At 36.3% G+C, this 24,845-nt stretch overlaps 1 protein-coding gene and 1 long non-coding RNA gene across 22 annotated transcripts in view; one reads left to right on the top strand and one right to left on the bottom strand.

Annotated features, from left to right (window-relative positions):
• LOC129721410 (disco-interacting protein 2) overlaps positions 1-24,845 on the top strand; it is a 178,543-nt gene that overhangs the window by 127,012 nt on the left and 26,686 nt on the right. For 9 of the 21 annotated variants that reach the window (XM_055673933.1, XM_055673936.1, XM_055673935.1 and 6 more), the window contains exon 1: positions 3,298-3,737. The exons of 8 other annotated variants lie outside the window; for them this stretch is intronic. The gene's annotated coding sequence lies outside the window, so the exon portion shown is untranslated. Of the gene's footprint in view, positions 1-1,414; positions 1,632-3,297; positions 3,738-24,845 lie in introns of those variants that run through there. 4 more of the 21 variants (XM_055673938.1, XM_055673937.1, XM_055673945.1 and 1 more) reach the window with 3 other exon arrangements.
• LOC129721414 (uncharacterized) lies at positions 1,693-4,728 on the bottom strand. Its single transcript, XR_008727391.1, has 3 exons — positions 4,587-4,728; positions 4,263-4,368; positions 1,693-2,256 (listed from the first exon to the last, which is right to left on the bottom strand). It is a non-coding gene; the product is annotated as an uncharacterized LOC129721414 (long non-coding RNA).

The raw sequence follows: 24,845 nt of genomic DNA, 5'->3' as shown, positions 1-24,845 counted from the left end.
AGCTGCAATGTAGACCCTCTATAGTGTACAAACCTCAATTTTTGATTACGGAATTGAATAAATCTTTAAGGCATGCATTGAGTTATATTCATATATTTATATATTACAACCTCAAACAGCAGATGCTATAAAAATACCAAGTCTGTTTGTCACAACGACCGTTTTCTATGTATATTTGTCTGGTCATTAAATGTCTATATTTTTATTTTGAGAGTGCTATGGGGTATCAATGTAATCATTATGTGATCATGAAAGTATAACACGTTTACGTGAACATAGTATATATTTTTCTTTCGTTTCTTTATCCAGAACTTGTAATCCAAAGTTTTGGAATAATGTCAAGTTCTAACAAAAAATTAATTCAAAGGGACAATTTTATCCATTTTTAGTGTATATTTTTGTAATTATTGAAATTTTCAATTCAAAATGACTACTTAAATTTTTTCAAATCACTGGAATACAAATATTTTGGAAAGTGTTGATTTTTTTTTCAAAACTCATGCTTCATAAAAAAATTGTTTTTTTTTCTCGATGTTAGATTTTTTGCCTTATAATTTCAAGTTTCTTTTAAAAAAGATTTAAAAAAATCAAAATTTCTCTCTATGAAAAATATTTTTTTTGTATTCTATCTCATTTGGCGTGATTTTGCTTTGTATCAACTGCAGTTTTTTATTTACCTTACTGATTGATAGGGAAATTAAAGTACACCACCATATTAGGCTTTTAGCAGTAAAGATTGGATGAAATGTTCGCGCTCTAGATTCATTTTCAATATCGTTAGCGGTACCAATTTATACCCCATGAACAGATTACTGCTTCCAGCTAACGCTTAACTAACGTAACAGTTAGTTTCACACGTATCTCTATCTTCGCCGCACAGTATGTGGCACACGGCGGCAGAAGAGAGATAAGGAGGTACTCTCAAACGTGCAGACAGATCGCATGCCATCTTTAATTGAATTCCGCAACTACCATACAGCACACCAAAGCACTGTTATTCGTTTCCTGAAGTGAAAGAGGACTAATATTCCGATTCCTGACCGCCGCGAATCGCAACGCAGTTGCTACCGATTTTTCAACAACTTGCCACCCAAAAAGTTGCACACAAGCGTGTCTTTTGTTCATGGCAACTTGTTTGCCTGTAGTTTAAAACTAAATATTCGATACTAATAAACATAATTATTCATAAAACTGGAAGTTAATCGATTTAACTTTTGGATTTTTGAAAGCTAAGCATAAGCTGTAGAAGCCTTTGTTTTTGAATCGTGTATTTATAAAGTTACCAAAACAATTGTATCAAACACGACAACCAATTGGTCGTATAAGATGAATGTCTACTTAGTATTTACTAATCATTGCATGATATTTTTCTCTCTCGCTCTACTTACAGGTAAGCGCCACATTACCATCGAGTGATGCATGCACTGCGCAACGGCTAACTGCGAACGAGTAGGCAGCCGACGTGCATCAGAATATGCGACGTCTAAGTATTTAGGTACTAAAACAGCTGGCTTACAGGGGATGCCGTCGTGAGTGTGCTTAGATACCAAAACTGTGTCGTGACGATTGAAGTAAGAGTTTTTTTAATGGGAAGATCGTGTGTGTCGCTTGCAGGAAATTTCCTTTCACAGGTTTATACGTAACGCCGTGAATTTTTTCATTTCCGCATTAACAATACGATGCGTTACGAATTTTCTCTTGTACAGTAATCAATAATACAAACTCAACACCTACAAACTTGCTTGATCCTAGAATTCTCATTTCATCATAACTGGATTCACAGTCCTTCGCTGTGGGCCGCACGTGAACATCACAACTGTATATTTCGGCATAACAATTAAGGCAGCTTATTTTCTACCCCTTCAAGCTCTTGGACAGGTTATAAACCTGATCGTTAATGTGGATGGTTTTTCTTCGCCGCTGGTAAACCAACAACCTTTCTTTTCATCAATGCTTACAAAATTCTTCGCCTTCGCAAGTGTTTTCCTCGTTTGTTCCTCTACCATCTTTTGCATAGGCTGTACACTTGCGCGTATGTGGCCTCCGTCCTCAGGCAACTACAGTAATGCTACACGATCAAGACTGATACGATGACCACGACCGGCGTGACCAGACCAAACCAGACCAGATCACGTAGGGTAGATCCACAAGTTTCGTGCGACACGCGGCAGGGTTCTCTCTGCAAGAGCTGTAGCCACTACGATCTTCAGCAAAAATAACCACGGGTAAAATAGCCAGGCCCAAAGCTGGTGAAACCTAGAGGGACAAATGAACAAAAACAGGAATAAAATTATCGAAATAACAGGTTCCTGCTCGCGAAGAAGTATGCTGACGTCCACTAAAGGAGCCACTGCGCAGGTTGTCGGAACGAAGACGAACGGCAAAACGGGTTCAATAAAAGAAACATGATTTTGTTTGGGAAAGTAAAGGTGTAGATAGGTGCGGTTGCGGGATACCGACCCCGAAATACAGTAAAGATATGCTGAAAAAGTTTTTTGATTGAAATTTCACATAGTCATACACTTTTGGTAATCTAAATATTCTTAATATAAGTGAATCCATTCCACGACATTAAAGGTTTTTGTTCCGTTCAACAGTAAACCGTAAACAATTATGTGGTAGATAGAGACTCGAAAACCGTATTAAAATAGTTCAATTAATAATGAAAACGGCGTTGCTCCAATGCGATGCGTATATTATTAGCAGTCTAATACGTCAAAAATCTTCATCAGTTAAAACAAAAAACCTAGAGGCATTGAACAGCATTTCTCACTCGAAACAGTAGATTCGCCCGTAAACCCCAAAACCAGTTTTGCTGCACGACTGCTCGGCATCACGAAGCACCAAAATGCCAATCGCCAGGCCTTTTTAATATTTAACGATACCAACTGCTCAGCATCCAACCATCCCTTCAAGCATCTTCTGGCTTGCATTGGTATTCTAATATACCATAAACACTGAATCCCTCTCGCTCTCTCTGTCAAGTCCGTTCGCAACAGTTTGAGAGCAATTTGAAGTTTTTCGATCATCCAACGACGTTTACAAAGCGCATGCATGTATGGGCTAGGCACGGTTCTCTCGCTCTATTAAACATTTGGGCAGCAGCGTGATGACCGTCTCTCTGCACCAATGTTTCTACACGATCGCGGCAGACATTGCCGCTGAATGTTTTGATTTGAGTTTACCGCCGCCGGTAGCGATCGCGATCGTTGGTCTCTCATACTCTCTGTGTACTCCATGGTGAACCGACCATTCGCGCAATCAACAACTAAACGGTGAGAAACGTCGCTTCTCGCTTTTCAGTGCATCGGAGTCTTTCGACGCGATCGGTTCGACGTTTTAAAGTTTCAGTTCTGCTACAGGTGGTCCTGTTTTGAGATCTAGTGACAATTCGGTACCGTAAGTCGCTTCGTGTTCGCCTGCACGAAGAGTGTGTAACAAGCACAAAGGAATTATCTGTGAGGATATTTGAATGTTGAATTCGGGATCCTGGAATTCAATTCAGGAGGCAAAATGTAGAAGTGCCTATTTAGGTTCTAGTGGTAGGAGCAATATATATCAAAGTAATCAACTGTACCTCAGCGTTGGAACCGAGGATAAAAAATGAATTCAAAGATCAACTTGATGAATCGTGCTACGTGAAGTGATTTTTTTATGTTATTTATTGAATCGGATGAAGATTGTGCAATTGAGCTTAGCAGTTTAAAGATTATTTAAGCTGCTCAATTGAAGATGAAGTGAGTGATTTGTGTAACTGAAACAAAAACAACTACTGAGTCGCTTACCTACGGCGGCAAGCACACACACCTTCGTTCGTGATGAAGCGCATAAATAGCAAATATTGGATTAATCGATTGATCGGCCGACGAATACCTCACCCACAACTTTTCGAAGCGTCATTGTCAAAGCACTTGCAAAATAAGTGCCATTTCATAATCGGTTTAAGTGTACCAATCAACCTATATTTACCACCGTTTTCAGTGCTCGAATAAATTGCTCGTTATAAGTCTCTTTCTGAAAAAAGCATTTTTATGTTATTGTCGATTAATGGAACATAGAAAAGTGATAGAAGGTTTTTTAAGGTCTTTACAATCACATTGGCTCGGCCATTCAACGAACTTATTGTGACATGCTTATTCGTCGAGGCAGGAATCACCGCTTGGTCTTGTTTTATAATTACTATAAATAGCATGTGACACGAAAAATCTCCAATCTGTTAAAAACTATTTGATTGGAATTTTGAATCAACTAGTAAAACTTACCTAGTTTTCTCGTTGAATAAAAATTTCAGGTGCCTCGCCAAATATGTTGGTAAAATTTCAAAAATTTCTAGTGTTCTTCTGTTTTCTTTTTAGCACGGTTGATTATCTATAATATATTCAAATGTTCATTAGTAGTTCATCATTTTAAAAGTTACTTTTAATTATATTCAAATTTGCAGCATTGCTTATTTGTATGTATTATTGTAATATTCCTCGTTTTGAAGTAAAACGTATTTTCAATGCCAAATTCAAAATATCATTCGACGATTGATGTACCTTAAAAATTACTAACAACAGATTTTCGTTCTATCATACTTAATTTACCACTTTTTGTTGCACGACTATCTACCCATTGTCAACCACCGCGAGCAATCTGATTTATACAACGGTAATAATTTCGTCAATTTAAACCGTTTGTCCTCAAATCCGATGGTCTACCTAGTGCTCATAAATGACACCACTCATAAAATAATAGTCCACTCGAACAATGGCAATCCAACGCTAGATATGAAGCAAAACAAAATTTTCAATGGCCTTCAGTCTGTGCCCACACCATTTAGATAAATTTGTTGCGAACAGTGCCATCAATGTCCAGTTTGGATTGAAAGCGATTCAAGACGTGTACGTTTATTTCGCACAATTGACATTTGATATGCTGTAACACTGACTGTTTTAAAACAACGATTATTGATTGCTACGTTAGCACACTTGATGGCGACAGAGATGATCGACGAAGTAACACAAACATTGGGATTGTTCAAAAATTAGATATTTAAGCACCGTATTAAAGTAAATATATTTCCTTACAATAGCATTGCGTAAAAAAGTGCATGATTTGAAAAAATTTTGCGTTTTCATCGTTAATTTTTTTTTTTTTTGAATCAGCTCATTGAAGTCAATTTGCTCTTATTGCTTCCAATTTTGTTAAATAACACAATCATTTTTGACAGGTATAATACAAATACATGCACCGTTGCTCAGGAGTAACTGTATTTCAAACTAACCGGAGCAGCCATAAAGCCTGACCGTAATATATCTCAGATTCAGCGTTTTCTGACATCTGAGCGAGCGATAGAAAAAGTAAAGTGTGCCTAATTTACATGAAATCAGTTCCGAGAGGAACACAAGGCAGCAAATCAGGTTTGCTCATGATCAAGATGCATTCGAATGCTGGTCTGTTAGTCGTCATTCCGATCTGGTTTACATTAGCATATCAATCGTTATTGAACATCGGAAAAACATACCTTGCTACACTGCTCGTTATGACCTATTTTTTGTTGGCCTGTCCATTAGAATCTTCGAGCCTCTCGAATACACACTTATCTCACGCCCAGAAGAAAAATATCGGCCCGAAAACTGTTCCGACCATCTTAACTAACTTGAAATTGAACGAATGAAAATCATTATTCCGGATAGATCAACGTTACTAATTGCAAGCTCGCGGTTTCTCTCCCTCCCTCTGGTAAGTGGTAACACTGAAGAGCGGAAGAAACGGCTTCATAAAAACTTTCATCACTATTTTTCAGTTATATTCAGGTATTTTAATTACGTACAAAACGAATGTTAATCGTCATCAGGTTAAGCACCGCAAACCCGCAAACAATTTATCACAAGTTTTATAAAAAATGTAAATGTTAGACTCGGTTCAGGTTTAACTATCTCAATATCAAGTAATTTGGCGAGAGCACTACTACTATTTGATATGATTTGATTAAACATTTTCTACAAATGCACTACACTCTTTTCCAGCGCTTAGGGTACGGCTTATTCGTCACTCCTAAAAACAACAATATAAAGGCTGCGTTTAAGTGAATTTGAATTTCATATATTTTCAGAGAATTTAACTAAGCTGTTGCTTATAGTGATTTGTTTTTTCGCGAAAGCATCAGTTATCTACCATTTTTTAACTAACATTGATGATACTGATGTTGAAATATCAGCCCCAAACTGCTTCTTACTCATCAGTATCAAAGTCATACACAGTGTATTGCCGCAGCTCTGGTAGATAGTGTGACCATTATTATGTGCACGGACCTTCATCGTTTCCTTTAAGTGAACCTTATACAACGCTACAATGTTAAAGTTGAGGTTCTTCCGTTTCTCAGTCTAGCTTACAAAGAGGATTACCGAAAACATTTTTAAAATTCTTTCTGCACAAATCGTGCCATGTATGAGGATCAACCGAAGAACAACACGAAAACGATTTACTTCACTTTCGTGCAAAGATGCATGCAACTCGGACATTCACATTCTTCGTCCCCGAGCACTACTATTTCGGACATTTACACTGCTGGTACAACTGGTGTAAACAGCGTCGGAGATGAGCTGAGAGCGAATTGTTCCACGTAATATTGTACAATTTGGTTCAATTCACGGAACACCGCACAAACACAAGATGCAATCAATAATTTCGCTTTTTGGGTGCAATTACCCAATTACAGCATGACTGCGGGAAAAGCACACTCGCTGCTATCTTCATCAGATCGGCGATGACTCTCCATCAGACAAATTTTCACCACAACGTAATTACTTCCCTATCGTGGTGAAAGATGGAATCTCATAGAATAAGTGTAGTTGACTGTCTGCTTGGGAGGCCGCCGGTTATTTTTCTTTGCGATCAAGTACCAATCTAATTTCGTTACCACGATCATTTTTTTTCCAAGTCTTTCTTAGTATTTGCACGATGGTGAGAAAACTCGAACCACGGTGGATTAATTGGTGATTATTATTTTTATTTAATTTTTGTTTGGTTGTCAAAACTGCCTGCAAAAGTAACAGGATCGTTTCTCGGTGCTCATGTTTTGAGTGAAATTTGCCTGCAAAACAGCCAATTGGCGGAGAGAAAACGTTTCGCTATGTTCGCACCAAGGAGCACACTTTTCCTTGTACATAATAGAAAGCGCTTCTGGCCATCGAGGCGCAGCGACGTGGTGGTTCGCGGGAATGTTTTTTCGTGCTGTTGTTTTCCATCAAGGGCACTAATAGTGGCCTTCAACTAGAGCGCGATCTGCAACGGATATAGGCGGACCGCGTGCACTGACAGGCGTGAAGATCCAAATCGACACTGTCATGGTCGTTTGGTAGTAAAAATGCAAAACTGTTGAACTTACTTTCGGTAGCGATGAAGTACAACAACCACTGGCGCTCAAACATAAGACAAATGAACCTAGAGAGGGATTAGAAGTTTAGAAAGCTGTAAATTGCTTGGTTCATCAATAATGCAGAGTTCCGGTAGCAAATCGTTATGATGGTGGTTTCACGGTCCATGAAGTGAGCCACTTCTCATTTCGCTCGTGGTTATGGTTTCTGGTGTGAATGTCGCTGCCGATGGTAATATGTTGTTGGATGTGCTATACTTTTCCAATTTTGAATGGTCAAACAGACTCTTGCACTAATAGAGTGCATATACCAAAGATCCAAACAGCAGCAACAATTTTTTCGATAGCGAATGGGTAACCTCCGCAGTCATTTCTGTTTTGATGTATAATTAAAAATGTGTATGTATCTTCACTAGTACAGTTGCTCAATTTTTTCTTTCGACAAAGAAGTCCGATGTCATGAAAATGTAGAAATCGTCAGAAGGCCTACGCGTAATCTGCCCTTATTTGAATGGTCGCTTGCAATTGATGAGCATATTGCACCAGTGCTTTTCTGATCCCATCAGAGTGCTCGACTGCTTCAAACATTGAAAACGCATTTGTACCACCCAGCCTTCTTATCTCCAACCATAGCTCCAGCACGTAGTAAAGTACCAAGATCACTTTATAGCGCCGAGATGAAACCGGACAAACACTTCATGGAATTAAACACGCTCCAAGCCGACAAAGTTTGTTCTTTTGTACTCTGCACGTACCGTGCCGAACAACCTTTAAATTTAACCTTTTGCTCAAATTAAGCTCCGTTCTTCGATCTACATCTGGCAACCGCATTGCGACCCCACGTACTACTTTATTCACGGCGGCGCTTCACTAGTGGGAGCCTTGTATGATTGACAGATCTCAAGTTTGGAACGGCTGCCCAAAAGCCATGGTGTGTTAGTGCCAATACTATGAGCGGACTACAAAACAGCCATGTGTGTCTACTTGTGGGTTTGAATAAAGATTCAATTTTTTTATAGATATATCAAAGTCTTAATAATGCAACCAGCGGTTTTGACAAGTCGATTACGATGTTATTATTTTAAGTATCGTTAAAAATAATGATGCGCAAATTCAGTATGCTGATTTGAGGTCAGGATTCTGAACACTACTCAAAACATCTTCCTAATAAACACAATGTTTTATTATTCGTGGCACGATTTCTGCCATGTGCTGCCCATCCATACAAATGTTTATCAATCGATAGTCAGTGTAGGCAATTACGAAGCTGAAGTCATTGTACGGTATCAAATTACCAAAATAACGTAAACCTTCTAGTTGTATAGTAGCATAGAATTGAGCAAAATGGAATGAATTGCTGTTCAACAGTCGTCAATTGTTGAAAAGTACCCTGTTGATATTGCAATCCATTGGGCAAAAAATACATAAACTACAAAATTTATCACAGACCGCACTGAACTCAAAATCCCAATCTGGCATCGCCTGAATCTTTTCCCAATCAACGATCGTACTAAAAGATATGTTTTGCACCTTGAACACAGCTGGCCAGAGCCGGTTTGTTTATATAGTGCTTACTTTTTGTACAGCCGCCCACTACAGCGTGGTCATTGGAGGACTTTGTCCACAAATGTATCCATTCATTAGCGGAACAGCGTGAAAAAAAATTGTCATAACCTCTTTGGGAGGTACTTTTTATGCATATACTACTATACGGTTCTTGCAATAAAAAAAACATTTAAAGAAGAAAACATTAATTCACATGTTCCTGGTTCTATGCGCAAAACATTGGTTAAAAAGTGTGAATAGATTGATTATTAGCGTAACATGAACTGCTGCAGAAACGCCATTAAATTTGCTTAACGAACGCAACGAATCTAGTGAATTAGACTAATGAAACAAGTAGGTGGACATTTTTTCAAATATAAAGCTCATGCTATTTTGCTTAGACGATCATAAAACCTGACAAAAGAAATAATCGAAACCCTATTCATTTAAATACATCATTGTCTTCGTATTTCACATTGCTCAAAATCTTAAATTTTGATGATCATTTTATGCAGAGCTATAAGACAAAGTTTCGAATGAAACTGAAATTAGTTTATCAGCCTATCGATATTGCTACATACCAGGAGGGTCACTATCGCCTGTCTCAAATATGACTTTTTGCTACCGTTTTATTTTATTTCTCTGCATGCTTTGGTTGAAATGTGCAAACGTGAGTGTTGGGCATTGTTGAGCTACCAAGTATTTAAGTAGGCACAACGTCTAGCTGCATGGTATCCATTCACTTTACATCAGAAAGCAACAAACATGCACCAAAACAATCCTACCGTGCATGTTGCTGCGATGCCACGAAAATTAAAAGCGTTTAGAGTCGTTGACTCAGACCTAGGTACGATGTTTTACTACATGAGTCACCAAAACTATCTATCTGAGCAGTCTGCTCTGTAATTCAGTCGGGTCTCATAATGCTATGAAAGCGGTTTTAGATCTAGAAAAATTTTATTGCGCATCTCAGAATTCTACTTGTTGAACATTGTTGAATTCTCAAAAATAAAAGTGAATAAAGACGTACACGACGGACACGATTTAGGTGTAAAACGCAAATTGTTGTATATACTATTTTTTGTTTTATGTATACAGCTATATTGGGGTGGCAATAGGATTCATGGGGAAAATGTTATCATTGAATGTAAAGACCCAAAAAATGATAAGTTATAAAGTAGTTCGTTGCTCTTAAGTTATTTTGTTCACCGAGGAATTCGAAATCTCAAATGAAACATTTACAAAAATTAAAAAAAAATTGTCCTCGTCTAGACGGGATTCGAACCTGCAATCTTCGATGTCTCCGGCATGGTGTTTTGGTCAATTAACTACTGAGAGAGGTAGTTTCCCCTAAGACCAATATCGTCACGCTCCTCTTTTGCTCTAAGCTCCACGCACGCCTCGACCAGTGCAAAAGGCTCACTCTGAAGTTTTTCAAATAGAAGATTTTTATTTTAGCTAGTATTTTAGAAGAAGTATTTATCGAATTTTAGCTCTGCTTCAGCAAAACTTAGTACTTTCTTTCGGATACTGATATTTGGTAGCGCGCAGACTTCACAATTGGAGCAAAAGGTACTCCATCTAACGTGCCTTTGAATTCGAGAAAACACTCGAGACAAACGAATGAATTAATAATGAACAACTTGCCAGCTAATCTATTATAAAAATTATAAAAGAATTACTTGTTCTATTCATTCCGAGAATTCATCACCAACAAGTTGTTGATAACCATTTCCCCCTATGTACGTCATAGGTCCAATTTATAAACCAATCTTTACCGTGGTTATGTGCCGTAACCACGTTGGTGAAATATCGCCTTTTTTATTTTTTCGCAATCATTCATCCGGCCAAAGAAGACTGCACAGAAAGACACAACAAACCTACAGCAAAGTTTTCGCGGTCATCAACAAATCAAACAAACGTAAATTATGAGTAGTAATGTAAGCGGCACATCCATTTGTTCACCATCAAGCAGGTGTTATTAACAGGTCATTGTCGTAGTTACGTAGATGGCTAAGATTTGTATGTATCAAAATTGATCGATGTGTTGGATAACCTGCATTCGGCGTGAAAAACGATACGCGGAAGTTGATTTCGACTCGATTGTATTGGGAAGCATTTTCCGTTGCAGAAATTATTACGTACACCGTATTTTAATGTGTAACTATAGGCGCAAAACAAAATGTTCATTTTTCGCGTGCATTTTTCTGTATATTTCTGACCTCGAGATTGAACTTAAACTAAATTAATTAGAAAAATACAGAAAAACGCTTTTCGCTGTAGGTTTCACCTTAAAAAAATTAATACCGTTTTGGTAATTTATTTCTGTGTAAAAAATAAACAAGTGATGCAATGTCAACTCGATACGATAGTTTTGATTGTTAACACAATTAAACGGTTTAGAAAACATACAAATCAACATGATATTTTCTTTTCAACAAAATATCTTGTATTGAAACGGTGCATCGGCAAACTTCGTCAGTTGTATGCTTTGCAACAATCTCAACCTGTCTATACCTATGAAAGTAGAAAAGCGGTATCCAAAGCTATTACGCAATACCGTTTCAACTTTGCCGCTTATTGTCTGTTCGGTTGTCTGCCATAGACTTGAAAACTCCTTTTGTTCTGCTAATCAGACATTCGCGACAGAATAGTTGAAGTGAAAATCCTAATTGACGCTGTTTGTCTTGTTTTCCCACTGTTGTTTTATTGTTGTACATTTTTATTGATAAAGCTTGCCATTCTGCATTCTGCACGAAATACTTTTCTATAATCACTTCCAGCTGCTTTAATAGCAGCGCTTATAATGAGCGCTCGATTAATTGTTTCATTGCAACTATTTTCACCCAGCACTTCAGAGCTATAGTTAAACGATGCATACGAAGAACCCAAGAATCTTTGGCGATAGCAATGTGTGCCACTTCCCTGCAACAAGTGTATTTTTATTTTATATACTTCCCCTTGATAGTTCGACATTAAACTGTGTCGGTTTTCACTTTTATTTTATCAATTCTATGCTCCAACTATCTCCGTTCCAACTTGTTCATTATTTCACCTAGTTTCCACGCTTTTGCATAATAAGTGACAGTTGTCTGAACTGTGAAAATAGAAAGCCATCATAGCTTCAAATGTGCTTCGTTTGCGGCATTATATACGTTTCGACAATCTAAACACAAACGAAAAACCCGAATTATGTTGGGCATTACAGTTTACTGGTTACTGCTTTTCTTGCTGTTTTGAAGCAAAGTACTGATTAGCCATTGTGATAAATTCATCACGGTTGTAGCAGATCTGAAGCACCTGCTTTAATTCCGGTTGATTAATTACTGCTCGGAAAGGCAAAGAAAAAATTGCAAATTCAAGGCCACCGGATGCTGCTATGTACTATAAGAAACTGTTTGCCAAAACCGTGGCTCAATTGTTAGACCTTCATGGCAAATTTTAAGCTGGCCTCACCTGGCTATGATCCTATACATTGTTTTATTTCACGGTATCGAGTTTCTCAAGCCATTTCCGGGCGAGAATGGCATATGTCATAGTTGGTATGCCATTAGTATTGTTCATTTACTTTAGTGAATGTGTATTATCGCAGCTTTCTGATAAAGGTTTAAAATTGCACGGTGAAACAAATACATTTTGGTCAATATTAAAAATGACGACTAGATATAATTTCCAGGGTGGCCACTCTATCGGGAAACCGGGAAATGCGGGAAGGATTCGGGAATCGAATTACATCGGGAAAAATGCGGGAAAAAGTCGGGAATTTCTCTATCTAATCGGGATTTTTGACCAAGTTTTTTTTCGTTGGTTCAAGGTATTGTGTATGATGTAATTACAAATTATGGAGGAGTTGGGGATTTCGCCGTGAACAAATCACTCAATATGCGCGTAACTCTTACGCAAAATGAGTAGAGGCCTTGAATGCAGAATGAAGTAGACAAGCATGAAAATGCAACAAAGCGACGGCAGGAAGCAGACTAAGAGGCAGAGAAGTTGGAGGTGCATGGCTGCAAGTTGGTCCCTTAAAAGTCACATTTTCCATCAGCAGTCAATTTTTAAATCAAAAAGTCAAAAAGTAACTTTCTTTGACCAGCTTGACTACTTTCATCAGCCCTGCCTTTCATATGAAATAAGTTTTGTTTTAGAATTGCATCAACGTCGAGATCTGGTGTTATCTAAAAATAAAATATTGGCCTGGAAAGTTTTTAAGATGGAATAGCAAATTACCTTTGAAATAAAGAACCGGGTTCCGGTTCGAAGTCCGGTCCGGAGTCATGAGAATGGAAATTGGCAATTTTTTTTCGAGAAAGCGGTTATAGTTAAAACATCATTTATAAATTCTTACATATATGTTAGAAACTGTTTCAATTATTAAGAACAACGCAAAACAAGTTTTGCTGTAAAATCTTACTAATATTACTAGCTATTGCTACTTTTAATTTGATGTTTTCTTCGATTGAACAAATTGAGGACAAAGAAGTGACACACAAGGCTCACTCTGAAGTTTTTCAAATAGAAGATTTTTATTTTAGCTAGTATTTTAGAAGAAGTATTTATCGAATTTTAGCTCTGCTTCAGCAAAACTTAGTACTTTTTAAAATAGTGAATTAGATTTTGAAATTACATAAAGCATAAAAAACAGCATTTTTCGAGTTTTTGAAACTTGTTACAAGATAGAGTAAAAATTATCTTTGATTTTTTTAAAAACAATTTTTTTGTACATGTTTTTAATCCATATTTTTATGTAAATTATACATTTTGGCTGCAAATAACGATTTTTGATGTAATTACAATCGGAAATGATCTTGAAAAACACCATTTGAAGCTCGTTTTTGATGGTTTTTAAGAAAGCATTCCATTTACTTTATTTGTTTTTATTTTAAATACGAAATTTTACATTTTCTTCGTTTTTCAACTGGTCTTGATGTACGAAGCCAGTCGTTGTAAATTCGTGTCTTTGCTCGGGCTGAATCGATTTGCTTTATTAGTGTGATGCTTTCGGCAAAGTTTCAAATAGTAGTTTTAATATTGTGTGAAGAAAAAAAAACTATTTGTGGAAAAAAAATGTAAAAAAAAATACACACTTAGTAGCTCAGCACGCTTTTTTTAATCTATATGTTCTTTTTTAAACTGCAAAATGTTACAATGATGATAATTTGAACACGGAGCGGAAAAAAACAAATGGTGGATTTTAAAATTTTCTGAAAGTTTATTTTCGAAACCAGAACGATTTGTTTGATTACTGTGATGTTTTCGGTAAAGTTGTAGGTAGTAGTTTAGACCTTCAGAAACAAGTATTCAATGCTGAAAGCAACTTCTTAGGCAAAAAAATTAAAAATTAATTATCTCAAAAAGTTTAGTTTTTCAAAAATTTCAATATTTTGAAATTTTAAAATAACTGCATAACGTAAACTAAACATTGATGGTTGTTCGAGTATGGAGAAAACAAATTTAAAAAGGTAGTTCTCTAGAAAAATACTATCTATATGAAGAATTTTCAGGAAAAACGTAAATTTCAATATTTTCAAGCGGAAATCCAAAATCAACTTTCCTTTTGCGTGTCAAGTTGGACTCGATATTCTTATCGATTTTTTCATGCAAATATTTTATTTCAATTTCTCGAAAAGTTCAACAGAAATTTGAAAAACACTGTTTTCTCTTGAACGATTTTTTCAAGTCATGTTAGTGTAGGAAAAGCTTCTTCATATAAAAAATATAATTCAAGACCATTTTAACGATTTCTCTTTTAGGTTTTGAAGTAAAATTCTGGTCTCTTCCTCCAGGTTTTGAAGTTACTTTTTTGTCCTTTTCCTCGAAATTTTGGTCTTGTCAAATTTCGGCGTTGGATGTAAAAATGCTGGGAGAAGAGCAAAGGGACGCAACTTTGATGCACGAGCAAGTCATAATGCTGCACAAAGTGTGAATTAACTTCTGAAAAGTTTTCAGGATTTATGTTAACGCCTAATTCGAAATACAGTTAAATCGCAGTATTTTCTGGGCCAGCGTAACTGGGTTATTTTAAGCCACAGTAACTGGGTTATGTTCAGCTGTTGACGTAACATAACCCAGCAACCGAGAATCGGGAATTTCTTGAAATCATGCGGGAAAAAGTCGGGAAAAATGCGGGAATTCAAAAATGAAAACTGAGTGGCCACCCTGTAATTTCGAGTTCTATATCGAGATCCAACCACAATCTCCCTTTTTGGTTACCATTTCAAGTTTATTTCAATTTAAAATCGGTAATACTTTGTTAAATCGGTTAACGGGTTTTAACGAAATGCAACTAAAATCCGAAATCAATACAAACTTTAACAAATAGTCAGTCGAGTCTTGTACCCAATTATTGCAACTGTTAAATTATTGTGCTTCCGCACTTATCGCGCTATGCTGCCAAACTAGACTTTCAAACCCACCATCAAACGATTATATACACCCGCTGTATATGATATTAATGGACAATAGAGAGTCAACCTTGTTCGAAACATTCTCCAAAACAAACATCTGAATCAAATGATTGCCTATAGTTACTCACCGTTTGCGACGTCAAGTAAACAACGGATTCAGATGCTTGATGAATAGTGCCCTGAAAACTAGGAAATTATATTCATATCTAACTCTGCACTGTCTTGAGTGGGAGAAATAAATGTAAATTGTAACCTATTTTCGAATGATTGATAAAAAACAAAGACTGTATTGAATACAATTTATATGTTTTTATTGTCTTTATAATGATACTTGCAGTATCAATGGCTCTACTTTTTCTACCTTATTGCGCAGTATATCAACGATATATAAGATATTTTTGCTCAAACAGAATACAATCATTGGTGCTCTGTATTATGAATGTAAATAACACTTCTTGAAGTAGACTTACGGTGTTTTTTTATAGTGTCATCAAAAAAAGGTAGACGTACTTGAAGAATAACTGATCTGTTTCTCATGTAGATATAATCATTATTACCTAAAATGATTATCCAAGAAAGCCCGTAATCGGCCCTCCGAAGAAATTTTTTTTCATAATGCCGAAACAAGACCGGTGTACGGCCTTCAGATCGACTTTTCGAGTGCTTCCCTGCATACTACCAATCAACTGTTTGCAGTTCGTTGCTCTTCAATTTTTGTTCACCAAGGAACCCAAATAAATCTTCGATTTGGTGACATTGAGGCGTTCGTTCAAGTTAGTTTGTGGAGTAATGTGACAATACTTTATCTGGCTAAAACACATACCTTCTATCACCATAGTGTTTTTTAAAAAATGGTATCAAAGTTTTGTTCAAACAATTGTTCTGGTATACATCTTGATTGATAGCCAAACCACTGGGCTTAAACCAAGATTTAGACAAGAGAAACGAAGTCCTTTTTTATACATTATTTTAGTCGGTCTTCCACTACCTTCCTTGCGAATTATTTTTGAGGTTTGCAGAATATTATTCACAGTCGAAACCGAAAGATTTTTCGCTTTGAGAATGGCTTGTCGTGAACTTTTTGCCGAGATTTCTATGCTCTTAGAACTGTGGTATTGCTTGCGCATTATTTATTGTTTCGATGCCGTTTTGAACAAAACTGGGCAACATAACAAAATGCTGATATAAAGAGGAGAGAAAGAGTGCATACATATACATACTCTCATTAGTCTCATTTCTCTCTAAGTGTTATTGCTGTGGAGTAAGAGAAACTCCAAAAACTCCAAAATTCTATTTGTCACCCGTTACCTACATGTAAAACATTTCCTTCTCAAAATGCAGAAAAAAATATATCCAATCTTCAAGGTTTGCATGAAACATTAATGATGAGCTTTCCTCACAAGTCCACTTCAAAAGGATGTACCTAAAAACTGTCTGGATAATTTGAAAAAAAAAAAAAAAAAATCCACAAAAGTTTGAACAGGTAGACGGAAGTATGGTATCTTCGACAATAGAATAGACTTATAGAATGTGCTTCAAGTTCAAGGCTTCAAGTCAAGTTTGAGATACCTAATTAACATTAAAATAATTTACATCTGGTTTGAAACAAGTTGTGACTCATTTTAGAAGCCAGTTTTAGAATATTCATTTTAAACCTTCGGTTGCCCAGAAAACGGCCTAGTCCCAGAAGGTCAATTTTTTTTCTCGAGATAACACCAGATCTCGACATATTATGCATTTTTAAGTCATTTGGCATCGAAAAAAAAGTTCCGATTTTCCCCATTTCATGTACTCTCCCTTTGATAAATTTGTGAGGATCGAAAAATCACAAATTTGAGCGCTTTAAGGCACCTCTAAATCATGTCCGATTGAGCTGAAATTTAGCACAGATTTTTTTTGGACCAATGAACAAAATGTACATGTTCGGTTCCTGAAATTCGATGATGAACGTTTCTCCATATAGTCATTGCCACCCTCATGTTTATACTAATCTTTATTGATTTTGAAATGTTACTGTTTTGTTCTAACCTCTAATTCTGAAAAGTTATGTTATACTTGCTTCTTTCATGGCTTGAATAGAAGCCTTTTATTGATCTCCAATAGTGTACTGATTAACAAGAACAAGTTCATAAAAGGTATATCACATGGACTGCGTTGGTCGAGTAGTGATGAAAACGCCTTCTTCTCACTGTAGAGGGCTTGTGTCGAAGCTCTGGGCATATTGGTTCCATCCCCGCCCAAGTGTTAATGGTTGGAGTCGTCTGATTGAAGGTTGTGATGTAGTATGGTGCTGACGGATAAAAATCTATATTTGGTGGTAATAAGATCTTACTAGAGGAAAGAAGGAGTATCAAAAAATCTTAGTCTTACAGAGTCTTACAAGGGAGAGAAGGGGAGGTCGAAAAAATGAAACAATATGCTTACGTTATTATTGAACGGCCCCTAATTGTTGAACAGTTGTGATTTAGGATAAACTTTTAAAATTTTTATTTCACATCATCGCTCCAGTGAAAACTTACTGCATCGGCTGTGCTATGGTTAACAAAAATTCACATTCCCAGATAATAGAGACATTCTTTGAATAGTCTAATACTAGTTAGATGTATCAAAACTATTTCCCTGATAACAAAAACTCGGCGCTTAATTCAATCACACTATGTGTTGTGGGGTAACGATCCCCGTGTCACTGTAGTTAGCGGTCTTAATAGGACCTTTTTTTTTCACAGTCGATCAGAGTCGATTTTTGACTAGGTGTTGGTTGTGTATCATTGTATTTATCATACAATATTTAAAATGTATCGTGTGTGAAATTTTTCGCATTCCTTTTTCAGCCTGAAATACCTCAGTCCACAATTGATTTTTTTTATTATTTTGTGTATTCTTATTAGTTCATCAATGCTACCAAAACTCGAAGTATGTTTGTGTTTTTATTTTCGTATATCGATATCCATTTCCAGTAACGAGTTCAGTGAACTGCGAAAAGCGTGTCGTAATAATGGACTTAAGCTACGTTCTTATCCGCTACTTGGGGTAATGAAATTTTCTGAGAAAACTCATAAAAACATCATGGATAAATCGTCTCCGGACGAATGTCCTCTAGTTGAAACGGGTTGAGGTTTAGGTGTTTTGCCATTTGAGTACGCAAGCACACAACCCACTGTGCTATTGCATGAAGCTGCAGCAGCAAAAACCAACTTACATTAATCCTAAGTAAGGTTAAAAACAGGCGACCGTATCATCATTCCAACACGTTTTGCTCCACTCCAGTCCTACAAAGTAAGCTCTGTTAAAACGAATTATCAGAAAATTAGAGTTTAATTCTTTATGTACTTAAATTAAATATTACTTCTTATCGCTGTATTCTGCTATTTAATACTTGAATTGGATGGAATGGTATTTTTTAGTTTATTCAAAATATTTCTACCAGGAATATTTTTAACCACTACACACAAAATAATATTCTAATAGGTAGATGACGACTTCGTAAGATGTTTTATCTTCGTTGCTTCATCTATAAATTTTTGCACTCTAAAACTAAAGAGATACGAGAAGAAAGGTTTCTGAGTACGGAGCAAGGCTCCTGAAAATCGCCTCACAGCATTCTTATCCACTTGAAATTCCCGAATTACATCAAAGCTTAACCCGTAAAGACCCGGGACGGAGCTTGTTTTTTTAAAATGCTCGTTCTAATTTTTATAAAAATTCAAACAACATAACCGTTCTTCAAATTTTAAGCTCTTCATTTTTGCGGTAAGTTCTCCTGAATCCATACGTGATGAAATATTCATTTTAGCATGCAAACATTTTGAGTAAAACCAGTTTAAATTCACCAAAGTACGTATTTTCATGGAAACCTAATTTTCTCAGTCTCCCACGGTAGATTTCAATTTAGCTCTCCAATTTTCAAGCTCTATATTTTTAAAGTAACGTCATCTGAATCCAAAGATGGTGAAAGATTTTTCTAGCATGCACAGATGTGGAGAAAATCAAGTTTTCATAACAATTCGTACTTTAGTGAATTCAAACTCGTTTTTCTCTAAATATGTGCATGCTAGAATAAATCTTTCAGCATCTTCGGATTCAGAAGACGTTACTCTAGAAATATAGAGCTTGAAAATTGAAGAGATAAGTTGAAACCTATTGTGGGAGACTGAGAAAATCAGGTTTCCATGAAAATACGTACTTTAGTGAATTTAAACTCGTTTTTCTCAAAATATTTGCATGCTAAAATAAATATTTCATCGCGAATTGATTCAGGAGACCTTACTTCAAAAATGTAGAGCTAAAAAATTTGAAGAACGATTTTCTTATTAGATTTTTTACGAAAATACGTAGTTTTGTGATTTTGTACTGAAATAATATGAAAACTCTAAAATTTACTCTTACATACCATATTTCATCCACCTGACATGATTTGATACATGGAGCAATTGATACGTATGAAAATCACCAGTGTTTGCTCAATTTGTTTGAAAAATTAGAAAAAACACATACATATTTGCGTCTCACAAAAACGGGGAGGGGTCCAGAGATGTGGCACCGTTACCAAAACTTAGAGCAACTATTCCCCTTGAATAAAAGTTCAAGTTTTCCCAAATCGGCCGTTCCAGTGCTGAGAACGAGCATTTTCAAAAAACCAGTTCCGTCCCGGGTCTTTACGGGTTAACAAAAGCATTAGTGCACCATGCATCTGGATGAATGCACAGGATGCTGATTTGTATAAATCGATTGAAATGTAAAGTATGGGTCACTTTCAGCATTCATGATGGTGGAATATAATCGTCGGAATTCATCATATTAACAATTTTATTGTTTGGGCCATAGGTGTTGATGCATTATGTGTAAAAGTGTTGAATATTGTCAATATATTGATTGATTTTTAAATCAATTTGCTTAATGCTTCAACTAAGAATTTTTATCCTAATTAATTTTTAGGGTGAACAGCTTTTTAAAACTCTAGTTGATTCGTTCGGAAATATGCAGATAAAATATAAAACTATAGGGAATCCCTCATATTTCATGAGACCAACCTATTATGAAAGTTTGACAGTTGTCACTCGCATCAAATCATAAACCAATAAAAAAAATGGTTTGAGCTGCTTCGAATCCAATGTTTTGCCTCACTTTTGCAAGGATTTTTACTAGTTTAAAATAGATAATAATTAGAATTTGAACTTATACGTTTTGAGTTACATAAATAAAACGGTTGGAATTTCTTAATTTGCTTAAATTAAAAAACAGTGGCAACTTCTTGAAAATTGACCTATTTTTCAACTTTTTATGTGCGAACCAGCTGGTCCCGAGGTACGATGCTGGCCTAACATGCCAGTTGTCATAGGTGCGAGTCTCGGCTCGGGAGAGACTGTTAGTGTCAGTAGAATCGCAGCGCTAGCCCCGCTATTGTCCTGTACACTTAACAGTTGACTGCGAAGTTTGTGTATAATAAAAAGTAGGTCTAGTTTCGAATCAGAATGTAGCACCAAGGCTTTGCTTTGTTTTGATTTTTATGTGCAAACCATTAGGATACAAATCTTCACTTCGAGACAATTGAATACTCGTTCAATTGTTTCGTAAGATTTGTATCCTAATCGCTCACACACAACCTTATTTATGTGTATCAATAGAGCACCAACGCACATAGCGCTGTTAAATATGACAACAGAGCAAAAGTGAAACTTCCTGGCTATCCTGTCGTTTGAAGCTCCATCACATCCATTCGCAACAAAACGAATCGTTCGGTTTCGAAGCTGTTGAGTAAATTTAAGCGTAAGGAAAGAATAACCCTAAGGGGCCATCCAAATACCACGTGGACAGCTTTGGGTGGGGGGGGGTTGGCTAATGTCCACGGTCCATACATTTTTTTCAGAATTTATATGGGTAATTGTCCACGGAGGGGGAGGGGGGGGGGTCAAAATCGTTAATAATCTGTCCACGTGGTATGTGGATGGCCCCTAAATCGTTTATTCCGATCTCTTTGTGCTTTGTTTTTTTTTTTCACATGAAGAATTTAGTTGTCTAACAAAAGGCGATTTGCGGAGAGCGTCTCATATGACGAAAAAATATTCAATATATTAATCAGGTGCCTTGGTACAGATGATATTTTAACCGTTGACCTACGTTAAAAAATCGGCTAACCTCACGTTGGCGGGTCGTTTTTTCTACTAATGTGTATTTTTTAAATATATTATTCGAATCGTTCCCCATAAAACTTCACAGATTCATTTTCTATAGCTACTTCAGGAAAATAATCGTTATTACTACCAGCTGAGAAGCCTTCATCATTTGACTTTCCTGAGAAACGACTAATTAATTTGATATTTTATTGAACCGATATTTTATTGAACCGATGCTGATGCTGCCCCCAACTTCTATTTACTCTAACTTCATGTAATAGTAAAGAGAACTTTTTTATCAAGGTATGTTATGTATACATTCGATTTTGTACTGAATCTGCAATGACTATTACAATGAGTTACTTTTTAATAATTTTCAACAATTAAGATCAAACGTATCGCTCGGTCTTGATAGATTACAAAAAAAATGTAGCGTGCCATTCAGTTTAGCCATCAAATTTGCTATATAAAATAAACTTTCGGCAAGGTCTATGCACATCATATCGTACTGTAATACAGCTTTTTCTCCCGCAACCATAAAAAACGTCAGCACAAATGCGTCGTATGCCAACTGTATGCCACCAGGCGGGTACATTAATTTTCCGGTTTCCAAGATGAGCCGATTTTTTGTGATTTTCTCACTGCACAGAGAAAACTACGTCTATACTAACACACAGAAACGAAGAACAATTTGCACCCTACAGAAGATGAAATGCCAGAGGAGAACTCTCTTCACAACATTCATTAATATGTAGCGTGGAGTTATATGTAGGTCGCAGCTAAGAAGAAAAAAAAAACAGTGGTAAACTATTATTCCGGAACGTTAATTCACATTCAGTTGCAATTCATAGTGGTGTCTATATGAATTAACGATCAGTTACTAGTGCATCGGCATTCGGTCAATAAAAAACAACGTTTGAAAATCACATATCAGTGTTATTTCGACTTACAGAGCAGGCATGTTTTTATGCTCATATTCAATAACATCAATTGAAAAGCTTTCGAGTTGCTATCTGAATTTTTATTAAGCAAGATCGTTAATAATAAATCTTGCCACAGTTTAAAACCGTTTCTTGTGCTCACTATATCAAAAGGTGATGGAATGTTTTTTTTTCATCGGGCTATAACAAACTACAAATGAACTTTTAGTAATTAACGCCCTTCCTACAAAGCAATGTTTTCATTGTAGCCGGCACCAGGCAATATATGTCACGCGTCGTTGTTTTCATCTGATCATGAATCTGCACCTCATTTGCTTCTAAAACGTAAAGATAAGTTTCACGTTCTCATGGTACGCTAAACAGATTCAGGTTTCGTTCAGGGTGTGCATGTATGTGACTTAATAAGTCAATAATAAAAGTGTGTTGTTTGTGGACTGGTTAATGCATCAGTGATGTTGATGGGAAAATTCAGATTCGCTGCAGGAATTATAACTCACGTACCGAATTGCTTGGAGCACAGTTGCTTATTTGTATACATCGTGCTCTAAAGCTTATGTCGAATCTCGCGTTAGAGAATTGATTTTCACTTCGATGGGAAACGCATATGTATGTTTAAAAAGACCACGATTTTCTCATTTCCACCGTGTAATTGAAATCTTTAATCCGCTGTAGTTGCCACACTTTCCGAAGTAGCTGGGCCATCGCATAATTGGAACCGATTTAATTTGCAAGTGCTCTACGTGCGTATAGTGAGGTGCTTAATTATACACGCCAAGCTCATACACCCAAATGCTGTGCCAATAGCTTGAAGCGTCGCGTTTTCGATATGCACGTTTCCCGCACTTTTCACCGAGTTGCACCTTCATCCGCGAAGTATCCGCAAGCAGTGATCGTTTTCACATAACTTTTCCCAACGACTAGACCCCTCGCAGCTTCACCATCGTTATGATACATCTCGTTGATTTCAAAACTGGGTCAAAGAAATGAGTAACGAAGATTGGGTTTTACAGTGGGGTATATGAACATCGAAATAATCACAGCTTATGCTACTAAAACAATCCCGCAGACAAACTGTTGCAAATTGCAACGGGTGGAAAAAGAAACCAACGAAAGTAGTCTTCGAAAGTCTGGATATATATCTGATGCCGCAATTTAACTTGATTACCACAGGCTCCGTAACATCGAACGCTTTTGGTTTGACTATAAAACTTGTGAGCTATCACAAACAAAACCGTCGCAGGTCATCTCAATAGTTCATCACTTACCGTATAAAAAATGTCTTTACTGTTTATAACCGCTGATCATAAAGGATTTAACGATTGGCATTGATTTCACATAATCATACATCGCTGAAGTACACTAAGGTCTCTTTTTATGCGATTTTTACGCGTTTTTTTTACGCGGATTCCGGAATTTACGCGGTTTTTTTTACGCGGCACGTATCCCCCGCGTTAAAAGCGACTTTAGTGTATTATGAAATAGAAAAAAAGTTGAGCTTATTATTTTTTAATCCACCTTTTTTTACTCATAAAGTTAACAAACTTTTTTTTGCAATAATTTTAGTACGATAAAAACTTGCTTGAAGATCTAAGGTCATTCAAAAAAATTCAAATGGAGTGGATTATTTAAATTGCAAAATTTATTGCAAATTTATTTAAATTGCATGGTTCTTGTACGCTTTTGTATACAGTACAAGTGAACTCCATTATTGTGCCGTGTCAAATAAATGTTGTGTGAACAAAAAAAAAAAGAGAACTCCATTATCTTCTTGTTTATTTTCTTTGGTTATTTTTAAGGATAGTTAAAAACATTTGGAAATACCTCATGCAGGACATAGATGGAAGTTTCAAAGAATTTTAGTAATATGACTACGCTTGAACAACGTTCACATATTCGACTTGGCACACAAATTACGTAACGCTCAAAATGTAGATCTCAGACTCCAATAATAATAAATAACGTTTAATATGACTCCCCCCTCTAAAATACGCAACACTAAGCAACCCCCCCCCCCCCCTCACCTTTTTCAATTTAAAAAAAAATTACAGTTGCGCAACTGTTCCAATTGCTTATTGATTTGGAAAGTTAGAATTAAGAGTCCAATGTTATTGCAAATACTTGCAAAATATTACAATACATTGCGGAACGTAAATTGTTGGGAGTAATTTGTCACATTTTACGTGAAATCGAATGAATGTTTTGATTTTTTTGGTCTTCCTCATTCCATCCATCGTCTGCAAACGAGACAATAAATAATATTATCAAGCAAGGTAGCAATTGAAAAAACTCAACAACACATTCATTCATTGTTAGTCGCCCGGCAAGCAGTTTTTTCACAGTTCAATTACACTGAAGCCGCTTTTTACGCGAAGAATACGTAACATATTAGAAACATGCGTAATTTCTAAAATCGATGTAAACAAATTTTCACAATGTCCATTAAATACTGTAAAAAAATAAACAATAAATGGGAAAGCCGGGT

Source organism: Wyeomyia smithii, chromosome 2, assembly GCF_029784165.1.
Source record: "Wyeomyia smithii strain HCP4-BCI-WySm-NY-G18 chromosome 2, ASM2978416v1, whole genome shotgun sequence".
Lineage (NCBI taxonomy): Eukaryota > Metazoa > Arthropoda > Insecta > Diptera > Culicidae > Wyeomyia > Wyeomyia smithii.
Note: the sequence above shows the minus strand (reverse complement) of the source record. Positions and strands in the feature narration are given on the sequence as shown.